The sequence below is a fragment of the Schistocerca serialis genome, chromosome 2, assembly GCF_023864345.2.
Source record: "Schistocerca serialis cubense isolate TAMUIC-IGC-003099 chromosome 2, iqSchSeri2.2, whole genome shotgun sequence".
In the NCBI taxonomy this organism is placed as follows: domain Eukaryota; kingdom Metazoa; phylum Arthropoda; class Insecta; order Orthoptera; family Acrididae; genus Schistocerca; species Schistocerca serialis.
In genome coordinates, this window is record NC_064639.1 from 606,232,892 (window position 1) to 606,255,874 (window position 22,983).

At 42.5% G+C, this 22,983-nt stretch overlaps 1 pseudogene; it reads right to left on the reverse strand.

Moving 5' to 3' along the window:
* Positions 1-1,984: 1,984 nt before the first annotated feature.
* Positions 1,985-2,102, reverse strand: LOC126459638 (5S ribosomal RNA; annotated as a pseudogene).
* Between the last annotated feature and the right edge of the window lie 20,881 nt (positions 2,103-22,983).

Genomic DNA, 22,983 nt, shown 5'->3' on the forward strand with positions numbered 1-22,983 from the left:
GTCTTCACTTTAATCCTAGCTAACACGATGATTAGGAAATCCTTCCACTGACCCGTTCCATTGTGGGTCGTCCCACGGCAGCTTGAAGCATTCTTGAGCGACACTGGTCGCAGCCAGGACAAGTATCAGGATCTCGTGGCTTGAATCCTCGATGGTTGTAACTTTCATCGGCAATAGTGGAACATGTCGAGAGGAATCTTGATTGCCGTCTGTCTCATCCATCACATAGGATCGTTCACAACACCTTGCGCAGTTACTGTTTTGCCTTTGAGAGGATAGTAGATATATTACTGCGGCGATTAAGCTTGTGGCTGCGACGTAGAAATCGATCTAATCAGTGATGAGCATCCGGCAAATCGATGGTTCAAATTTTTAGCCCTGTAGGCGTTGAATAAAGCTGTCATGTTGTATGTTAAAGGCCATCTCATGTTTTGTCAAGGGAGGCCATACTCGATCCTTGGATAAATTTTAGTATCCGATTCCAAATGTCGCTTTTGACCAACAACTCTACGTAGTAGGGATATTTGATGAAAACGGAAAGTGGGGGTTTTGGTCGGGGACGAACTAAAATATAACACAACAACCACATAATGAAATGAAGAGTAAAGCCGGCCGGTGTGGACGAGCGGTTCTAGGCGCTTCAATATGGAAGCGCGCGACCGCTACGGTCACAGGTTCGAATCCTGCTTAGGGCATGGATGTCTGTGATGTCCTTAGATAGTTAGGTTTAAGTAGTTGTAAGTTCCAGGGGACTGATGACATCAGAAGTTAAGCCCCATAGTGCTCAGAGCCATTCGAACCATTTGAAACAAATGAAGAGTAACATATGGGAAACTTAAAAGGGACAAACAGGAAGTTAGGAGAAACTTCACAGAAATCCTAACAGAATAGACACCACACAGGTAATTAAAATTAAAAAAAATAACACATCTTGAAGGTAATAACTAGAATTCAGCTTTATGGATTAATTCCAGTTACCGATTCCGCGCTTCATTTTTTCAGCGTTTTTCAAGTAACTGTCTTCAGTTATTCGAATCTATGCGTTTCTATTTTTGGTGTTGCTTTCAATACTGTTGCGAGAAATAACAAATTTGGAATCGGTAACGATTTGTTGATTCCAAGGTTCGTTATTTATCGGGTTCTTGCAGCAGTACGGTGAGCGATACAAAACAGCCAAATCCTTAACGATTTAGCAAACGACACCTACATAAACTGACATAACAACGGACATGGAATCGACAATTGGAGCCATATCACATGCGAAATTTCTGAAAGAATGGGCGATGCAGTTGTACTACAAAAAAATGGAAAAGTAGCAAATCTTGGAATTGGTAAACAGAATGACCTATACAGATGAATTCCAGTAGTTGCTTCCAAAGTTCACTATTTTTACCGTTTTTGCAGTAGCTCTGTGCAGTTGTCTGCTGTAGCATTTCTATTTTAGCTATTTCTCTCCGGACTTGTGTACTATTCTTTGTTATACGATTTCTATTTTTGGTGTTGCCTTATGTACTACAGTTGTTGCAGTAGGTGCACGCTGCGCATTCCTTGCGAATTTCCACATATAGTATTGCTCTCTGTACTACTGCAGAAAATTGATAAACACCAAACCTCAGATTCGACAACTGAAATTGACATACACAGATCAGTTTGCTTACTGATGCTTGCTTCGTTATTGTTCCCAGTAGTTCAGGCAGCAACACAAAATAGGTGGAAATGCTGGGAGAAAGCACTGCAGTCCCGCATTGCAATAATTCAAATCTACTTGTCGATTACAAACTCCTCCCGAACAGGCCAAGAAGGCCCAATGATACCGACCGACCGCCGTGTCATCAGCCCACAGGCGTCACGGGATGCGGATATGGAGAGTCATGTGGTCAGCACACCGCTCTCCCGGCCACAAGTCAGTTTCCGAGATCGGAGCCGCTACTTCTCAATCAAGTAGCTCCTCAGTTTGCCTCACAAGGGCTGAGTGCACCCCGCTTGCCAACAGCGCTCGGCAGACCGCATGGTCACCCATCCAAGTGCTAGCCCAGCCCGACAGCGTTTAACTTCGGCGATCTGACGGGAACCGGTGTTACCACTGCAGCAAGGCCGTTGGCTGTAGATAACAAGGTTTTTCATTATTTGCAATAGTGCAGATATGATTCCCAACAACGAAAATCCTAAAAAAATATCAGTGCACACGTTAACTACAAGAACAGGGAAACATTGTCAAATATTTGTGAGAACCAAGATTTTACATTGAGGTGACATGGGATACCTTCTAGTATCATGTCAGGCGTCATTTTTCCCGGCGTAGTGTACTACTTGACTTGACATGGGCTCAAAAAGTCGTTGAAAGTCCCATGAAGAAATTTGAAGACATGCTGCCTCTATAGCCGTCCATAATTGCGAAAGTGTTGCCGGTGCAGGATGTTATGCACTAACTGGTCTCTAGAATATGTCTCATAAATTTACGAAGGGATTCATATCGATCAATTAGGGCGACCAGGTCATTCGCTTGAATTGCCGACATTCTTCGTCAAACCAAGCGTGAACTATAGTGGCCCGATATTATGGCGCACTTTCATGTGTAAAATTCCATCGTTGCTTGTAAGCATGAAGTTCATGATTGCCTGCAAATGGTCTCCAAGAAGCTGAACAAAACAATTTCGAGTCGGTGATCCATGTAAACACAGGCCATACCATCATGAAGTTATCACCAATTTGCACAGTGCCTTGTTGATAACTTGGATCCATGGCGCTGTGTGTCTGCGCCGCACTTAAACCCTACCATCAGCTCTTACCAACTGAATTCGGGATCCATCTGACTGGGCATGGTTTTCCACTTGTCTATGATCCAGGTTATGTCATGCAGTTGGCAAAGGCACTCGTGCTGGTCGTCTGCTGCCATATCTCATTAACGCCAGATTTCAAAAATGTGTGTGATATCTTATGGGACTTAACTGCTAAGGTCATCAGTCCCTAACCTTACACACTACTTAACCTAAATTATCCTAAGGACAAACACATACACCCATGCCCGAGAGAGGACTCGAACCTCCACCGGGAACAGCCGCACAGTCCAGGACTGCAGCGCCCCAGACCACTCGGCTAATCCCGCGTGGTCGCCATATTTCCACGTTCAAAGTCTGCTAATTCGCACCGTGCGAACACAATTACACTGAAAACCTATTCACATGAATCACGTGAGTAGAAATGACAACTCCGCCAATGCAGTGCCCTGTAACACGTCGTGTGCGCGATACTACCGCCATCTGTATATGTGCATATCGCAAACCCATTACTTTTGTCTCCTCAGTGTATGTCGCAAATAGCAACGTCGCTGTCACACTGCGCTGAGATACGACTACCGTTGCTTTTGTCTAGGCCTCGTTATGAACAGCGATAAGAAATTAATCGGCTGACCAGGGATAGCTCGTCAGGAGAGGCAGACAGTGAACAATAAACTCTCCCTTGTTGTTGATACATGGACCCCGCCTGGTTGTTGTTTCCCAATGGTTGTGCTCCACTACGCTTATTAATGGTCGTCACGGCAATTCACAGACCTGTCGCACAGGAAACCAGCAGCATTATTTTACAGTGTAATTTAAAACAGTGTGCGGATATTTGCTGACGATATTTCACCTCTTTGCAGAGCTCATCCTAGGAGTCTAGCATCTTTTGCACGGTGGCAGAATATCTTTACATCATCCTGCAAAGCCCCTGTAACGATAACGATTGTAATAAGGCGAAGAAGACGCTTCATCTCATGACGTTGCGAACGGATATCTCCGTGTACCATGTCTGTCAGCTGTAGTTCATAATAGTCGTGCCCTATTGTAACACAGCGCAGTAACTAATGACACGAGTAAATGGAGTTTTCTGGGAACCATAAGCGAAGCTACGTTTTTCAGCGACTATTCGATGTTACAGCATCTCCTTGTCCAATGTAACCGGTATTAATGCCAAAGGAACACAAAGAGTCTGGCTCTAATGGACAGATCTGATGGCAAAACAGCTTTTCCTAGTCTTTGTGAGCACCTCTGGTTGTTGTGAAACTGCTCGATTTATAATGGTTGCCTGTTTCGAATTTTGAATTAAGGGTAGCGCTACGATTTCTGATGTACTTTCACCGCTTAAACTCATTCATCTCGTTCAGTACCTCGGTTTCTGGCGACTCTCTCTGATGACTTTCACTTCTATTTTTGCCATGTTTATTGGATACTACTGAATGACTTCAACATGTACTGAAGATAATTTCATTATTCTGCGCACATTTAAGTAAGGTAGATGTTATGGTTCCTTCCTTGGACTCGTGATGGCACGTGGTGGTTAGAACGACGTAATGCCAGCATTTTCCCTGTTGTCTACCCACACAGAAACAGCGTTTGCAACTGCTGACTACATCACTATTACTGCTTCCTACAGCACACGGTCGGCAGTGATATGTCCCTAGCCTGAACTTATAGCAAGGATCATCAGGTCTATGCACTTGCCGCTTTTGCAAGCTGGGTTCGAAAATGGTTCAAATGGCTCTGAGCACTATGGCACTTAACATCTGAGATCATCAGTTCCCCCAGAACTTAGAACTACTTAAACCTAACTAACCTAAGGAAATCACACACATCCATGCCCGAGGCAGGATTCAAACCTGCGACCGTAGCGGTCGCGCGGTTACGGACTGAAGCGTAACTTCAATCCCGGTGTCCAAGCCGAGGTCCATCTTTGCAACCACGACACCACACATCGCGGTACTAATGGACCCAACAACATGCCGAATGGACCGCTCAGGATTGGCATCACGTTCTCTTCCCGATGAGTGTGACATATGCCTTCAACCAGATGGTCGTTGGAGACGTGTTTGGAGGAAACCCGGTCACGCTGAACGCCTTAGACAAACTGTCCATCGAGTGCAGCAAGGTCGAGATTCTCTGCTGCTTTGGGGTGGCCTTATGTGGGTTTGACCTACGCCACTGGTGGTGATGGAAGGCGCCGTAAAGGCTGTACGATACGTGAATGCCATCCTCCGATCGATAGTGCAACCATATCGGCAGCATATTGGCGAGGCATTCGTCTTCATGGACGACAATTCGCGCTCCCATCGTGCACATCTTATGAATGACTTCCTTCAGGATAACGACATCGCTCGACTGGAGTTCCCAGCAAGTTCTCCAGACACAACCCTGCCGAACATGCCTTTTACAGATTGAAAATGGTTGTTTGTGGACGACGTGACCACTAATCATTCTGAGGGATCTACGGCGAATCGCCGTTGAGGAGTAGGACAATCTGGACCAACAGTGCCTTGATGAACTAGTGGATAGCACGCCACAACAAATACAGGTATGCATCAATGCACGTGGACGTGCTACTGGGTATTAGAGGTATCGGTGTGTAAAGCAATCTGGACCACCACCTCTGAAGGTCTGGCTGTATGGTCGTCCAACATGCAATGTGTGGTTTTCATGAGTAATAAAAAGGGCGGAGATGATGTTCATGTTGAGCTCTGTTCCAATTTTCTGTATTGGTTTCGGAACATTCGGAACCGAGGTGATGCAAAACGTTTTTGGTGTGTGTACAATTTCTAAGTTTTTAAACTATTATCTCATGGATAGGGGTCTATGTTCGACGCCAACCTACAATAACCACTCACAGACGGCCCGTAGAAGCACTAGCAGCGGAGGGTATACAGAGCGTGTCGGGGTATGCGGAAAACAGTGCAGTCGTTGTCGTAATGTGGAAACGGACCGATTTATCTTACGTTCGAAAGGGTATGACGATCGGCTTTCAAGCCAGGGGTGGAAGCATTTCCAAAACGGTTAAGATTGTAAACAGTCTGCGTGCCGCCATGGTTAAAGTATACCAGATATGGCAAAATGGCGCCATCCAAAACTGGTGCTGATTTAAGTGTGGTGCACCACGGTCCGTAGATGATAAGTATGAACGACGGTATCCGAAATGTGAACGGGTAAATAGACGTGCAACTGTTGAGCTACTTGCCGCACAAAAGAACCAAGGGGATATCAACAGTATCTACTTAGGACCGTTCAGCAAACGTTGCTGCCTATGGGCCCCCTCAGCAGCGGCCTGGTTCATGGAGCCATGCTGAATGCTGTTCATTGGTAACGAAGGCTGAAATTTGCACACCAACACAGCAACTAGAAGTTCAGCGAATGGCTAAAGGTAGAATTTTCAGATGAAAGGCGTCTTAAGTTCCAGGGAACAGAAAGAAAACATCCTGCAACAATCTTAGGAAAGGCCCAGCAATAGTAGAGAGCCTTATGGTCTGGGGAATGTTATCGCGGCATTCCCTGAGTGATCTCGCCATTCTGGAAGGCACAGTGGATCAACACAAGTATGCTCCTTGGGGATTACATGACGTGTTTTCTTTTTTTTTTTTTTTTTTTTTTCCTCGGCACGATGACATCAACGAGCAGGACTATGCTACGTGTCACAGAGCGCGCAGCGTAAGCGCTTGGTTGGAAGAGACCAGAATGAGTTAACCGTTCTCTCCTGACCATGAAATTATTCGAATATAAACCCACTCGAGAATCTGTGGGACAACGTAGATAGGGCTGTTCAATCCACGGGCCATCAACCGAAAAACCTAGCTTAGCTGTCCACAGCACTGGAGTCGGAAAGGCTCCACATCCCTGTAAGTACCTTCCAGAACCTCTCTGACTCTGTTCGTACACTTCCTGTAACGGTCTGTGTTGCAATAGGTGGTTAATCCGGCTTTTGACAGGTGATCGCATTAAAGTGACAGGAGAGTATATTACTTAGCGAGCCCCCATTGCTTGTTCCCGGTTAAATTGTCTATAGTTTGAATCCAGGCAGCGTCAGCATTACTTTTTTTTATAAATTGTAATCTTCGTAAAGTAAGTAAATTGAACTTAATTGATGGAATTAACAGTGGACAAAGTATCAGATGGCACGTCAGGATGGAAACATCAATAATGATTCATATTCCATGTCCGACACTTCACGACCTCATTATTTACGAAGTAGCTGAGATAAAATTAGGCCAATATTGTACTCTTACTTATAGAGTAGGAAATTAATTACGTCGTAGAAGTTTAGTAAGAGAGATGTAGGAACTTCTGCCACAAACATTATTCCGAAACGTTCAGTACACCTGTGTAGAGAACAAAATACCAGACCCTAACAGTCAAACCAACTCACTGGAAATACAAATAATATAGGGCGCCGTTGGATGGAAGTGCTTCCAAAACGCCACCCAGAAATAGCACAGAACGCTAAAACTAAAGCTCAGAACGGATTCGAAATTATAAAGTTCGTTTTCATTAATTGATTTATCAAACTGATACAAGTAATGGATTATATGGGAAACCCTTTGGGACATTATACTACTTACAACAATTTGTACAAGGGAGAGATATTGTGACCAGTGTGCGAAGAGGATTTTACTTTGACAGCAAAGTTGTGATGACGCCGAGGGGAAGCGCGATCACCGAAGTTTTTACGCACTAGATGGACCATTCTTCCCAGTATAAAACAGATGTAACTAAAACATTACTTATTTTGATGGAGCTTCTTCACATCTTGATATTGGTATTTTTCTGCAGCGGAGAGACGAAACATTACTCTGTGCTGTCTCCTGGGTAACATCACCCATCAATCGCAAAAGCTACAAAAATCAGTCTTCAAATCCTTTGAGACGTATTGAATGATGTAGTACAGAAATAGCGATACTGGTTGTCTCATCCAGAACGTAAACTAAATGTAGCTACATTTGGGAATATATTTCTTAGCGACTGAAGGAGATCCGTGGCCTGGATGAACTTGGCACCTGAGTTTAAAGCAAGAAGGAAATATCCATGTACTCTGGATATTATTCTGGAAGCTGCATTTGCTCCCTCAACTTTGTCCGAGACCTCGTCAAACACATCTCAGAATAAATCTCCGTCAACCACACCTGTTGTACAGACTCATCAGTTGAAGAAAGCGGCTGTGGAGAGTCCGCATTCTTCTGCTTCTTTTGCTTCATATGCTGCCGAACGTTCTCTAACAAGGGGAGGCCACGACGTTTGGAACGCGGATTTACTGCAAACTTCGTACACTCGTAGTACTCCATGAGGACAACAAAATGTGTAAGCTGTAGCGCGTACTTCTCAAGCGTTTTTGAGAAAATCGCAAGATAATTTCGGTCGTCAAACATATACCTGTGCGTGGCCATTTTTACCATGAAGCGGCGGCAGCCTAGTCTTGTCAAAATAAAAAATATATGCCGGCACGGTAGCTCAGCGTGTTCGGTCAGAGAGCCAGCTTGGCATCTGTAATAAAAAACTGAGTGGAAGGATCGATCACCGAACTTGAACAGGATGTCTTGCGACGTCCGTAACGACCAAACCCAAAAAAAAAAGAAAAAAAAGTCGTTAGCGTTCAAACCCCGTAATGGCTACCTCGAGTGCAGTTCGTCAGTTTCTTTTTTATTTTCAACACAATAATTTTCTTTACTATTTATATTACAATTGATATAATGGGAAAAATACGTGAAATCGGATGAACTTTCATTAAATTTACGATCTTATATGGCAGACTACAAATTTTTATTGTCACAAATAATATAATATTCATAACCATCGACTAGTAAACGACCAAACGCATCAAGTGATACTGATATATATGCTTGTCCGTGTCTTCAAAATTGTTCGTATTTAATCGAAAGAGAAATTGCTTCTCGTGAGGACGCTATTAAAATACAGTCGATACTGCATGACCAATTATCAGCGTCGATATTTAAGGAAATTCTGCGTTGCGCATGGCTTGCTTCCAAATTATCTGCTGAAAGAGAGGTTTTTGAAACTGTTAACGAGGTTTGTTTCTCCACGGAAAACCAGAAAAGACCTTGTGTATGCGGAAACATTGCATTTATTCACTGCAGATGATGCCGTTTAACTTTATGTTTTCCATGATTTTTACGAAAAATACCATCCTGCAACTTGTACTCGTAATGTCGAAAGAGACGATTAATTGTACATCTTTCGAAAGCCGTCTGTGCCGGTCAAAACTTGGAGGTAACAAGTCATTTCGGGCTTCTTCCCGGTATAAGGGATTTCTCAGATCACGGACAATCATACATTTTCAGTATCCCTTTATGTGTTTGGTCGTTTACTAGTCTATAGTTATGAATATTATATTATTTGTGATCATAAAAATTTGTAGACTGCCAAATAACATTGTAAATTTAATAAAAGTTCATCCGATTACACGTATTTTTCCCATTATATCAATTGTAATATAAATAGTAAAGAAACTGACTGTGTTAGAAATAAAGGAAACTGACGAACGGGACTCGATCCATCGATCCAGCGATTACGGGGCTTGAACGCTAACCACTTTCTTCTATTCCACAAGAACAGTAACAAGAATGGCTAGCTTACACTGAAATGACATAAATAAGGTGACAGGTAGTTGCAGTCATAGATTACAGCATTCGCAGAATGAGGATCGGCTGCCGTCGCTTCATGGTAAAAATAGCCACGTAGAGGTATATATTTGACGACCGAAATTATATTGCGATTTTCTCAATAACGCTTGAGAAGTGCGCTACTGCTTACACATTTTGTTATCCTATTGGAGCACTGTTCCAAGAGTGTACGAAGTTTACACTAAATCCGCCTTCCAAACGTTGTGGCATCCACTTGTAAGTGCAATCCTGTCCACGCCTAAAATGAAGCAGCAAGAGACACCTAGAAGTCAAGCCTTCAATTCCTGGAGCCTAGTAGCTGTGAAGTCACTATTCACAAACAACAAGAATAAATAGACCTTGGTGGTAAGCAAGTCTATGGGGAGCACAAAACTATCTCCAAGAATCTCTCTCAGCCAAGCACTAGTGCCGGTTTACAGAATTCATGTGTGAGCTGATATTGTTTTGTTTGTGAAAAGCATTGTGATACGAGGATTTGCATTCAGCGCAACACTTACGATACTGAACTAAAAAAAGTTATTCAGACTGTTTCATTTGCCAAAAGTGTGAAAATTGATTTTCAAAGTGAAATTCGATACTATCACAAAAATATGCTATCCTGTACCTCGTAAGTATTATGTCGATACATCGTCTTGTTCTCACGCAGTATTAAACGTATTAAAAAAATACAATTTACACATGGGTGACAGCAGCAACCGTGGATAAGTTATCAATATATTAAGTACACAGCCAACTTTTTGGCTGTATATATTATATATTGAGAATTAAAAAACATCCAAGCCATTACAGGTAGTCGATTATTTGACTAACATAATATGGTGTTGTTGGAAGCTCCTTATCCATAATAACGTCACTTCGCGAAGTATCACACATAAATTACATTATCTGTAAGTAGGCTGTTTAGGTTTTTATGTTGGTAACGTCACCTAGCGCTCTGTATGAAAATCACTGGCTGTACTGTTCTCGGTGTGTGTGACGTGGAACAATATGCAGGTCGTCGTTATAAATATTTACTAGTGAACAGAAAAATGAATTATGTTGATATTTTTATATAAAAAAAGGAACTGTAAGTGTTTGCAAGTGTGTTAATAATTCAGCAAGGGACTGGTTAACAGCATTGCTGGTTCTAAGGACAATTCCTAAAACTTTGTGAGTGCACAAGTGGTGATTTATGGACTTGCTATATTCTCCGCAAGACTCTTCGATGGTGATTGTGCACCTGCACAGTCACAACAGATGGCTGCTGGACGTCTCTGCAAGGACTACAGTGGGTCTGCATCTTTGATGGCCCACCAATACCATTATTTCTACAAGGACTGCAGTGGGTCTGCACCTCTGGTGGCCCACCAATACCGTAATCTCTAACAGGACTACAGTGGGTCTGCTCTGTGACGACCTACCTACCAATATTCTTCAGAACTTCGACTGACTCTGTGTTGGGTTTGCTCTGTTGTGGCCCATTACCTGTCTGCATGTCAAGAGTCAGCACTGTCTTTCCGTTGGAAGTACAACACTACTTCTTCAAGACTGCATGGAAATCCACTACTTCCGTGTGCATTTTCTTTTACTGCTCAGACTTTGAGAAAAAAAAAATCACTGCAGTTTTGCTGTGATGAATGATCAGACTGTTTTTATGGACTATGAGAAAATTTTAGCTTTTGACCAACATTGTATCATTAAGTGTGTGCATTTGGTTTCTTTGTTATTGTAATTATGGAAAAAATTTTCAAATCTGTATTGGCGAAAACAATTTGTAAAATTTTTTGTGGGGAGCATGGGAGCTATGTAAGTAGGCTGTTTAGGTTTTTATGTTGGTAATGTCACCTAGCGCTCTGTATGAAAATCACTGGCTGTGCTGTGTGCAGTCTGTGGCTGGTGGGCATTGTTGAAATAGTCACTATTGTAGTGTTGGGCAGTTGGCTGTTAACAGCGCGTTGCGTTGCGTAGTTGGAGGCGAGCCGCCAGCAGTGGTGGATGTGGGGAGAGAGATGGTGGAGTTTTGAGAGCGGATGATCTGGACGTGTGTCCATCAGAGACAGTAAATTTGTAAGACTGGATGTCATGAACTGCTATATATATATTATGACTTTTGAACACTATTAAGGTAAATACCTTGTTTGATCTCTATCAAAATCTTTCATTTGCTAACTACGCCGATCAGTAGTTAGTGCCTTCAGTACTTTGAATCTTATATTTAGCTGGCAGTAGTGGCGCTCGCTGTATTGCAGTAGTTCGAGTAACGAAGATTTTTGTGAGGTAAGTGATTTGTGAAAGGTATAGATTAATGTTCGTCAGGGCCATTCTTTTGTAGGGATTATTGAAAGTCAGATTGCGTTGCGGTAAAAATATTGCGTGTCAGTTTAGTGTTGATCAGAATAGGTAAAGAGCGAAATGTCTGAGTACGTTCAGTTCTGCTTAGCTGTTTGAAAATCAAATAATGTAAGAGGTTTATCAGCACAGTAATTCATTAATTTTTCTAAGGGGACGTTTCATATCCTTTCGGCATAGGTCATTTATGTGTTAAATGAAGTAGTAATGTCTCATGCAATAACCCTGGGTTCGGTGTGGGACGGCGGAGTGATGAAGTGGACTGCGGTAGTCGTCGTGGGATTGTGGACCACTGTGGCTGCGGCGGGGACGGAGCCTCTCCGTCGTTTCTAGGTCCCCGTTTAACATCCAATACAATACAATGTGTAATGCAAAGAAATTAAAACATGTGTTCGGTATGAAAGATTTAAGTCCTCTAAAAATAATGAAAATCTTCGTATGGCTGCATTTAGACTATATTACGAGAAATGGTGGTAATAGAATTTTATCCCCTTATGGATAAAATTTTTGCTGACGCCCATGCGGTCACTACGGTATTGAATTGTGAATGTTGACTGTAATAACAGTTCAGAAAACCGGTATCTATTCTGTGGACAGGAAATCCACATCGTTACGTGAAAAAGCTCGAGGCCGATTGGCAAGTGAAACTCAGCAGTAAAGATGTGAATCACAGGTGAAATATTTAAACTGGAATAATTCTATATGGGTCACAAGATACTGAAAAAAGTTCATAAAGCAGGAATGTGATGAATTCAAATGGCATAGTACCCGTATGCGCTAATCTGAACCTGATTCTGTACTTACCCGTCTAACCAAACAACGTGTTAGATAAGGTTAGAAAATATTGTAAATACCACTATGCCAAGTCTAGCGACATGAACGAGAACATAGGCACACATTTGTAGCACGAGATCTGAGAATGAACAGCTGGCTCTGACTTCAGTTCCACTTTAATTTTACTTAACCATAACAGCGTCTCGCCACACCAGACCATGCCCACCATTTCTGTGTGTATTTAAGCTAGGCGTTTCTTGAGAAACACGTGGCCTCTTCGATTCTTACTACATTAAATGTAATCGCAGTTGCGAATATGGACAACTGTCAGCTTTAGAACTGAATGACAACAAGGAAAACCTCTACCGCAACCGGGACTCGAATCCTGATTTCCCTTTTATCGCGAGCGGTCGCCTTACCATTTGGCTATCGGTACACGACTCAAGGACAGATCCAAACAACACTACGTCATCAACCATACGTCCACGATCCCTACTCGTACATCCACTATGTATGTTACCGTACAGATATGACACTTTACATGAAAGTCGCTTGCCCAGTTTCGGCGGATAAGCAGGAAATTCGGGTTCGAGTCCCGGTCCGGCATAAATTTTCATTGTCATCATTACATTCTACAGTTGATGGTTGTCCATATTCGCAACTGCAAATACATCAACTGTATTTCATAACGGCTGCAGTCACCGCAGTGCGTGTTCCTTTGGATACGCATGCAAGTCTAAAGGAACTTTGCATCGTTTCAGAATCACACAGGAAATGCAATGTCGTATTGTCACTTCCTATTGGCTGCTGCAACTTCCCCGCCAACGTGCTTCTTAATAGACTCTTAATGAATGTATCATAGACAGTCATTCTTTCAGAAATCGATTGCTCGGAACGGTATTTATATTAGCTTCGCGTGTGCGATTTAGAATAAGCGAAAGAAAATCAGCACTGACATTTGTAATTGTGATAGACAGCTTTCATCGGATTTCCCTTCAACTAAGAGCAGATTTGAAATGTAGTTTTTAGGAAGACCAGCAGAGGATCATCCAAATAGCCTGCATAACTGCCGGCCGAAATGGCCGTGCGGTTAAAGGCGCTGCAGTCTGGAACCGCAAGACCGCTACGGTCGCAGGTTCGAATCCTGCCTCGGGTATGGATGTTTGTAATGTCCTTAGGTTAGTTAAGTTTAACTAGTTCTAAGTTCTAGGGGACTAATGACCTCAGCAGTTGAGTCCCATAGTGCTCAGAGCCATTTGAACCAGCCTGCACAACTTTATACAAACGAAGATAAATCAATCATGGACCTACAGTCTAATGGGGAAATGAACACACTGTTCTAACACCAAAACACAATATTAATAAATAAATAGGCCACAAATCTGACTCAACAGTAGGATAAGAAAATACCAAACGGATGTATATGTACACCGAATACAAAAATTTAAAAAAAAATCATCAATATCATAGTATTGACAGACACAGTGGGACAATAACATACACATCGAAGAGAAGATACGTGTACAATTACAGCATCAAACGAAGTCCCTGCTTCTGAGAGCTGTCACACTGGTTCTTTTTAGTTGAACCTGACTTAATGAAAGTAGAATATTTTATATTACTGATTTCTAAGAGCATCGTTGTCATTTACCAATCTCTGTTATGTGATAGGAGATTAACTAATTTTGTCAAACTACGTGGTTAACTGTTAGATGCAGACATTGAGAGGCGAATGGGGCTCCGAAGAGATTCTTGGAATGACTTGTATCCCGCACTGTAATAAAATGGCTTCACATTGCATGGCTTGGTATAGTACATATTTTAGCAGAATACATGAGATTTAGAATACGAGAAATAAATCAGCAGCGAAAGTTGCGATTGTGACGGTCAACTTTCAGGTCCTGTTCATTCTATGAATGATCTTACAGGCTTCGAAAAGGGAAATGACATACGTAGACCCGTCACACTGAATTAGGCCATTAGTAATTTTTTAGGAAGGAACAATGTGCTAAATTTCCAACTAATTATCGTCACACGAACGTCGCAATTACATATGTCGCTCTACAAGTGACTGCGGAGTAGAAAATCAACTAACATCGTTCAATGGATGGTAGACTACAGAAACTTGTAGAATGACATCTGCACGACTATACATAAATTGAACGGAAGCAACAGTTTATCGCATGATACTGTAGCAGCGAAGAATTCCAAACAATTGGAAACAGCCGCATGTCATTTACGTTTCTGAAACTGGTCGTTCGGCAGATAAGCATAGCTATAAGACATAACGATGAAGTCCTGTTGTTACGCAATTATGACACATGTTCTATGCTGGTGTGCAATGGTGAATGAGAGCTAAGATCTCGAGTTGGTGAATATTTCGTATTGTAATTACAAAACGGATTTCATTTTCGCATATTTTTGATGAATATTTAGTGTGGGGATTTTGCTGTCATTCTCGTAATGCTCGCCGGCCGGAGTGGCCGAGCGGCTCTAGGCGCTTCAGTCTGGAACCGCGTGATCGCTACGGTCGCAGGTTCGAATCCTGCCTCGAGCATGGATGTGTGTGATGTCCTTAGGTTAGTTAGGTATAAGTAGTTCTAAGTTCTAGGGGACTGATGATCTCAGAAGATAAGTCCCATAGTGCTCAGAGCCATTTGAACCATTTTTTTCGTAACGCTCTCAACGTAATTGTCCTACTTCTTCTAAGGGTTTTCTTCGGTCTGTATTTTAAATGAATATCGTAGAACTAATTTCCATTTATTTGAAATATTATAAATGTTAAACATAATTCTCTGTCACTTACGTCAATTACAGGCGTTAAAACATAACCCTTGTTATTAAACTCTGCATTTAATTTTTATTTTATATTTCTGTGTATTTTATTAACTCACAATTGTAGCCAATGCGTAGACTATTTGACTGCAGTATCACACCTACAGGTTATTATTTGCTGCAAATTAGCTGCGGAGCATAAAAGCAGACCTGCGCGGCTCTATCCTATGACTAAATCGAGTCATTCTTTTTCAAACAGAGCCCTGCGTAGCCAAAATACCTAAGTAACCACAGGTGAAGACGCAACTGGTTTACTCGCATTGAATACTGTTCAGAAGAGCAACTATACTAGCAGTAACCAATACGTGCCGTTGCAGTATCCTTCAGACTACGTAGAGAGGTTCATGGATATTTAATTTGTGGGTATATGTAGTTGAATTTAGTAAAAAAGTTCCGCGAACTTTCCACAACAAGTTGTTTTTCGTGATCATTGTTTCTTCACAGATATTTCTTTATTTCACTTAGTCCCACAATATTTTACGGCATGGTACTCCCATCTGGACCAGTTTAAATGTGGGTAGTCCCTTCTCGGGTGTCTTCCGCTTCTCGAGCTTTATTGTGTTTACTCTAGTCTGCAAGGCGGCTCCTGAAGCGGTTATTGCTTTCTTGCGTCTGCCTCACAGAACGCTTTATGAATCCTCTGTCAGTTGCAGGAAAAGTGTTTCTCAATCTCTTTTCCTGTAGGAAAGAAGGTTACACATCTGCTGATACTCTCGTATTGGAACTGTATTTCAGGAAAGAGTTTTGTACTCGTCACATATGCAGCAGTTTCGGAGCCCTCGTTTCATTTAGCACCACAGAAAGAAGTAAGCAGTGAAACAAACATTTTTTTGGCACTCTCGAAACAACTTTTCCCGAAAAATAATAGTCAATGAAACTTTTTAAGCGTGAGAACAGATAAACAGTGAATTGTTTAATTGACATTTGTTCATTATTAATAGTTTTACAATACTATCATTAACTGTTACGTATTCCATCAGAAATAAACAAATATTAAGGGAACGAAACTCAGTTTATTTGCTTTTAATATCTGAATATGCAGTTGTTCCACCAAGAAGAGACGGAAGATTTCAGTGATAAAAGAAAAAAATCACGAAACTTCTATGCTAAGTGAATTACGGTGTGTCTATGATCCAAGAGTTAGTAATATGAATGAGAGGCGTGTCTGGTTTCAGTTAATAAAGAAATCACATCTTCGTAGCGGCAAAAAGTTTACAAATTCAGAAACATTTATTTACACATTGAGGGAAGACAGTCTTTGTCCAAAGGACCGCCCAGCTCGACTCAGCTCGCAGACTGTAATGATCAGAGACGAATAGCACATAGAAATTCAAGCAAATTAAAGCGATCCCTCAGAATTGTTACCCTATGGGAACTAACAATTTCACGGCGTCAACGTCTGAACTTAGCTTTGGCACCAACTCTGTAAGGTTTTCTTAATCCAAATATCCTTTACATTGAACCAGCAGATGAGATTTCGCACTTTGTTAGTTGAGGACAACAACAGAACTAGAAAAAGACGGAGGACAGTAAACACCCTCGTTACTTTTTAGTAGAGTTTCTGAAACTATGCTTTCAATGCGTGTGAAACGGAAAGGCTACAATCTAAGTCACCTGTGTCCACTTACGGCAGCGAACATTAGAGCTTTAACGCGTGAACAATTTAAAAACTGAGGGTAATTCTACAAATGAATAATGAGAGATGCAGGAAAACAGACAAATAAAACAGGGAACAGATCTCAATTTAGCACGAAAATTAAATCCAGGTTGGTGGGACGTACATGCAGGCGAATGCGTAACAGAGATAAGAGGAAGCTTTTTGCTCAGTCTCAACAGGTAAGACTAAAATGATGATCTAATGGGAGCAGCGTAGGTGGCGTTAGAAATAATGCAGGAATAAATTAACGCCTAGCAACGTTTTTATGCACATCACAAACGAGCACCTAAGAAACATTATTTTCAGCAATTCGTTTGGACTCTTTCGTCATAATCTGGTACAGATGTAGTGAAACAACGGTTTATACCAGAATATAGGTGATATGTGTCGAAATCTCGTTTTTCAGAAGTGTGGAGCAGGACTTGCCGATTTTATGAATATGTATACCTAAACCGTCATGCATTCAAATGTAAACGATGTAAACCATGTAGTAATCTAATCCCATCTGTTGTTTGTTAGTTTCTGCTTTAAGTGGCCTTAAGTCATAAGTTACTGCGTACATGTTCCTCAATTTGTAAATTTTCATAACTGTAAGTTGTGGATTTAGTGGTTGTAACAGGTCAAATGTCTGAGCTGAGTGAAAACCAGACTCTCTATTAAATATAGAATTGTTTTTCGTTCGAATTTTCATAGCCAAACAAAAACTGGGAATTGAGACATAAAACTGACGAGTGTGTGTGTTTGTGTGTGTGTGTGTGTGTGTGTGTGTGTGTGTGTGTGTGTGTGTGTGTGTGTGTGTGTGTGTTTGCGTGTGTGTAAATATTTGTGTGTGTGCTATAAAGTAATCAGGCTGGCTCTGAGCACTATGGGATTTAACGTCTGAGGTCATCAGTCCCCTAGAACTTAGAACTGCTTACACCTAACTAACCTAAGGACATCACACACATCCATGCCCGAGGCAGGATTCGAACCTGCGACCGTAGCGGTCGCGCGGTTCCAGACTGTGGCGCCTAGAACCGCTCGGCCACCCCGGGCGGCAAAAGTAATCATGACTGATTACAGGAAAAAATTAGTTTGCTATTAGCAGTTTCACTCACGTCAGTGAAGAGCTGGTTTTCAGTACATAACTTCACTCTATTACAAAAGTTTATAGAGGCTGAGTGACTCTTGCTAATTAATTTACCCGGATGTCGATACAGAAAGAACATGTACATACAGAGGGAGACGTTGGCGAGCAAAATGAAACATGAATGTTAATCTTGTCACGAGTACAGTAGCTTTTCGGTGAAGTGAAGAGAATCAGCACCGACAGTATGGTCTCCTGACCATGTCGATCACCTGATTGTGCTCCGTGTGACATCCACACTGCACGGTGAATAATGCTCACTTATTGTAAGATCTACAGCCGAACATTGCAAACGCTATTGCTGTTATCCCTCAGACCGAAATGGTACGCGTGTTTGACGGTTCGATAAATCGAACTCAGAAGTGCATCGAAGCGAGTGTTTGCCTCTTTCCAGAACGTCCAATTAAGTTCGAAACGGTGTTTCCTTTGTTTCTGCTAGTTCGTGTACTACTTAGTGCCAGAGCTCTTGGTTCATATGCACTTACTTTATGACCCTAGCCTTTGTGTCAACAATTCTTGCTCGTGCGATTTTCCTTGGTACATTTCCTGCTGGCGATCTCGGGATAATACTAAATGGAGGTTGCTAGATGTACTGCCATTTCAGTAGCATCTGTCTTTGAACCCCCACTGGATGATCTGCTTGCGTCAGGAACCTTTAGAAGTACCTGCGAATCAGAATATTCGGTAAACTCGGATGGCGCCAGCTTTTCTCATGGAATGGCATTTCCATCCAAGGGTATCATTCGACAAGACTTGAAGACATTATTTTGTGTTTTTATCGGACACACCTTTTACAAGCGGCATCTTGAAGATGGTGTGGAAGTTTCTTTTATTTGGTTTCTCTACTGGATTTTTGCGGTATAATTATGCAGTTCATCTCTTATCTCTCTAGGCATTTCTAAGAGCCTTTCAATTACCACAGTCCAGAGGATGGAGCACGGGTGTAGTGTGAGAAAATAATTGTAATTAAATACATGTCATTTTGACTAGCAAGTCCAAATATTTGTGGAAAAAAATGTGATCTATGCGAATCCCTCAGCAACAGCAAGTATCTTGGTCTGTTGGATTCAAGAAAAAATTGAAGCCATTCTAACAATAGTTCTTTGCTGATCCACTTCAGGCAGATGAACCTGGGTGTTCGGTAGGCAATCCCTTTTGTAACCTTCATTCCAGTGGGAAGCTTTGAAAATTACGAATGGGGGTATCCAACTGCCATTAGCAAAAATACAGCCTACTAAAGTCTTGAAATTACAATGAAATACAGATCATTATCTGTTTACAGGGGTTGATAAATATCAACGGACACAGTTGAAAATATGTACCCGCACCAGGACTCGAACCCGGGATCTCTTGCTTATAAGGCAAAAGCTCTCTCGGACGTTTTCTTTTTATAGAATTAAACCTCTTTCACTTCAGGCGTTGCCCCCTATCACCCATACTACCCCCAAAAAACTATGTAACCTAAAAGTAAAAACAAAGCTAGTGCCACCGCCACTTTGACCCTAAAGCTAACAAGGACGATCGTGCGCCATGACTTTAGGCTCCGCCCACAAACAGAATTAAATATGCCTCTCAACAATATATTAAAAAAAAAGTATAAAGGAAAGGGTACAATTCTTCATTATATTTTATTTGTTGTTCATTTTGTTCTTATGTTTTTATTTTTATTCTTTTTTTTTTGTTCTATCATTTTTTTTCTCGGGGTGTCCACAGCAGCCAGACAGCGGGATGTCCTGGTCGTCTTCTCATTCAGGGAGGGTGAAACACCCTATAATTACCGTCGATGTCTCTCATCAGTCCTTCATGTGCGATATCTTAGTCTCTTCTCACACCCGATATACCCCAATGGTCTGGAGGGTGCGTAAACAACGACCCAAAGTAATTCGCAAAGAGGGTACCATACGACGCTTTGCGCCGTAAAATCGTTTAGTTAGACGTTGAATAATGATAGTAATCTAACAACCATGCAACACTCTCCTTAAAAAAGTATGACAATTCCACACCCTTAACCCACAGCGTGGCGTTATGACGAGTAGCAGGGAAGTAAGAGACGTCGGGATGGATGAGCTCGGTGGGCTCTACGGACTGAGGCGTCCGTCGCAGCAACAATGCCAACATGCGCCGTGTGAGGAGCCGGCAGTCGGCAGCCGTACCACAAATGAAACGGTGCATGTCGGTGTCGTCAGCGGCGCATCTGGGACAGAGATGATCCACGGCAAGATGTGTCATGTGTAAACGTTGTCGGGTGGGTAATTTGTCAGTCGTTATCACATACCACAGCGCCCTGACCGCGGTAGGAAGGAAAGGGGAGTGTACGTTACTCCACACTCGTCTCCAGCCAACCGCAGGATGTCGGCGTTCAACCACATTAGCAGGCAGCGACCGTTGAAACTAGCGGTAGAAGTCCTTAGTGCTAGGATCCCGCGTGGTCTGTAAGACATCCAACAGATAACTCATATCGTCCAAGTAGTGCGAATGTGAAACAGTGTTGGCGTGATATGTACAACAGGAATCGGCGGACAGAGGGAGTGGGGTACCACCTCCTGAATCAGTGTACCATGGAGGGGAGCCTTGTCCGAAGTACGTAGGAGATGCCATCGTCCGCAAAAAGAGAGCGCGCTCACTGCTGTGCACGTTTATCATTCCAATGCCACGAGCGTGTGTGGGCAATGTTAGCTCACGAAATGACCGAGGCCTCCTGGAACTTGGCAGCGACCGCAGCGGCAATAGGGAGAATGTGTGTGTAATGATTAAGATTCGGAGCGAGGTAGTCGTTGACAAAATGTACCCGCATCACTATGTCAAGTGTTCGAACGTTGTGGAGACGAACCTGCCTCCGGATCACATTAAGTAGTCTGCGATACGTGTATGCTGCTGTACGCTGCACGTTCCAATGAAAGGACACTCCCAAACACTTCATCGTCTGGACTTTGGTAATGGGCACTGGCGTACTCAAATGCAATCCTCTGTCCACACCCATGTAGTGCGACTTTCGCAGGTTGATACGGCTCCCGATCACCTCTCCGTATTGCTGAACCCACACGATCGGTGTACATACGAGGCCTGTTCAGAAAGTAAGCTCCGATTGATTGCCAAATTGAAACCACAGTGAACATCAGAAATGTTTTACTTGTAACAATTAGCTACACCTTTCAGCTACTTCTCTACGTAGTCGCCGTTCTGACTTAGACTTTTGTCATAGCGTTGTACCAACTTTTCAATAGCCTCATCATAGAAGGCAGCCGCCAGTGCTTTCCGCCAATTCCCCACGCTGGCCTACACCTCGTTGTCTGTGTCAAAATGTTGTCTTCAAAGACAGCGGTTCATGTGACCAGAGATGAAACTCAGGGGGAGACAATTGCGGACTGTATTGTGGGTAATCTAACATTTCCATTTGAAAACGATGCAGGAGCATCTTCATTGCCCCTGCAGAATGCGGCTGAGAATTGTCTTGAAGAAGAAACAGCACGACAGTTATGTAATGTTAGCTGCATAGCTTCAGGCGAAATTTCTCACCAGGCCCTCGTACTTGGCGGCAGACACTATTTTCTAGACATCTTTACGCACTCACTGCGAGCTCAGAAATGAGAAGAGCGACGTGATGCTAACTGGGGTTATACTAGAGACACTACCCAACACATCTGTGCAAAGCTTTATCGGATTTTCATAGTCGTTTCCATTTCGCGACCGATCGGAGCTTACTTTCTGAACGCCCCTCGTATATCTTCTGTCGACCTCGCCAAGAATACCACATCGTCCGCATAGGCACAACATTTAAAATGCACGCTTTCGTAGACAATGAAGTGCAGGTTCGAGGGCGACGGCGTAGAGAAAGGTTGACAGGAGACATCCTTGTCACACTGAGTGCTCAATAGTGAACAGTGGCGAGCGGTAGCCATTGATCAGAACTGTGGAAGGGGCTCCGTGGATGAGACGGAGAACCACACCTGCCGATATTGGGGACAGTACCATTTCCAGGGGCAGATGTGGACTCTGACCACAATCTATTGATTATGAACTGTAGATTAAAATTGAAGAAACTGCAAAATGGTGGGAATTTAAGGAGATGGGAGGTGGATAAACTGACTAAACCAGATATTGTACAGGGTTTCAGGGAGAGCATAAGGGAACAATTGACAGGAATGGGGGAAAGAAATACAGTAGAAGAAGAATGGGTACCTATGAGGGATGAAGAAGTGAAGGCAGCAGAGGACCAAGTAGGTAAAAAGAAGAGTGCAAGTAGAAATCCTTGGGTAACAGAGGAAATATTAAATTTAATTGATGAAGGGAGAAAATATAAAAATGCAGTAAAAGAAGCAGGCGAAAGGGAATACAAACGTCACAAAAATGAGACCGATAGGAAGTGCAAAATGGCTAAACAGGGATGGCTAGAGGACAAATGTAAGGGATGTAGAGACGCATATCACTAGGGGTAAGATAGATACTGCCTACATGAAAATTAAAGAGACCTTTGGAGAAATGAGAACCACTTGCATGAATATCAAGAGCTTTGATAGAAACCCAGTTCTAAGCAAAGAAGGGAAAACAGAAAGGTGGAAGGAGTATATAGAGGGTCTATAAAACGGTGATGTACTTAAGAACAATATAGTAAAAATGGAAGAGGATGTAGATGAAGACGAAATGGGAGATGAGATACTGCGTGAAGAGTTTGACAGGGCACTGAGTAGACAGCATTCCATTAGAACTACTGACAGCCTTGGGAGAGCCAGTCCTGACACAACTCTACCATCTGGTGAGCAAGATGTATGAGACAGGCGAAATACCCTCAGACTTCAAGAACAACATAATAATTCCAATCACAAAGAA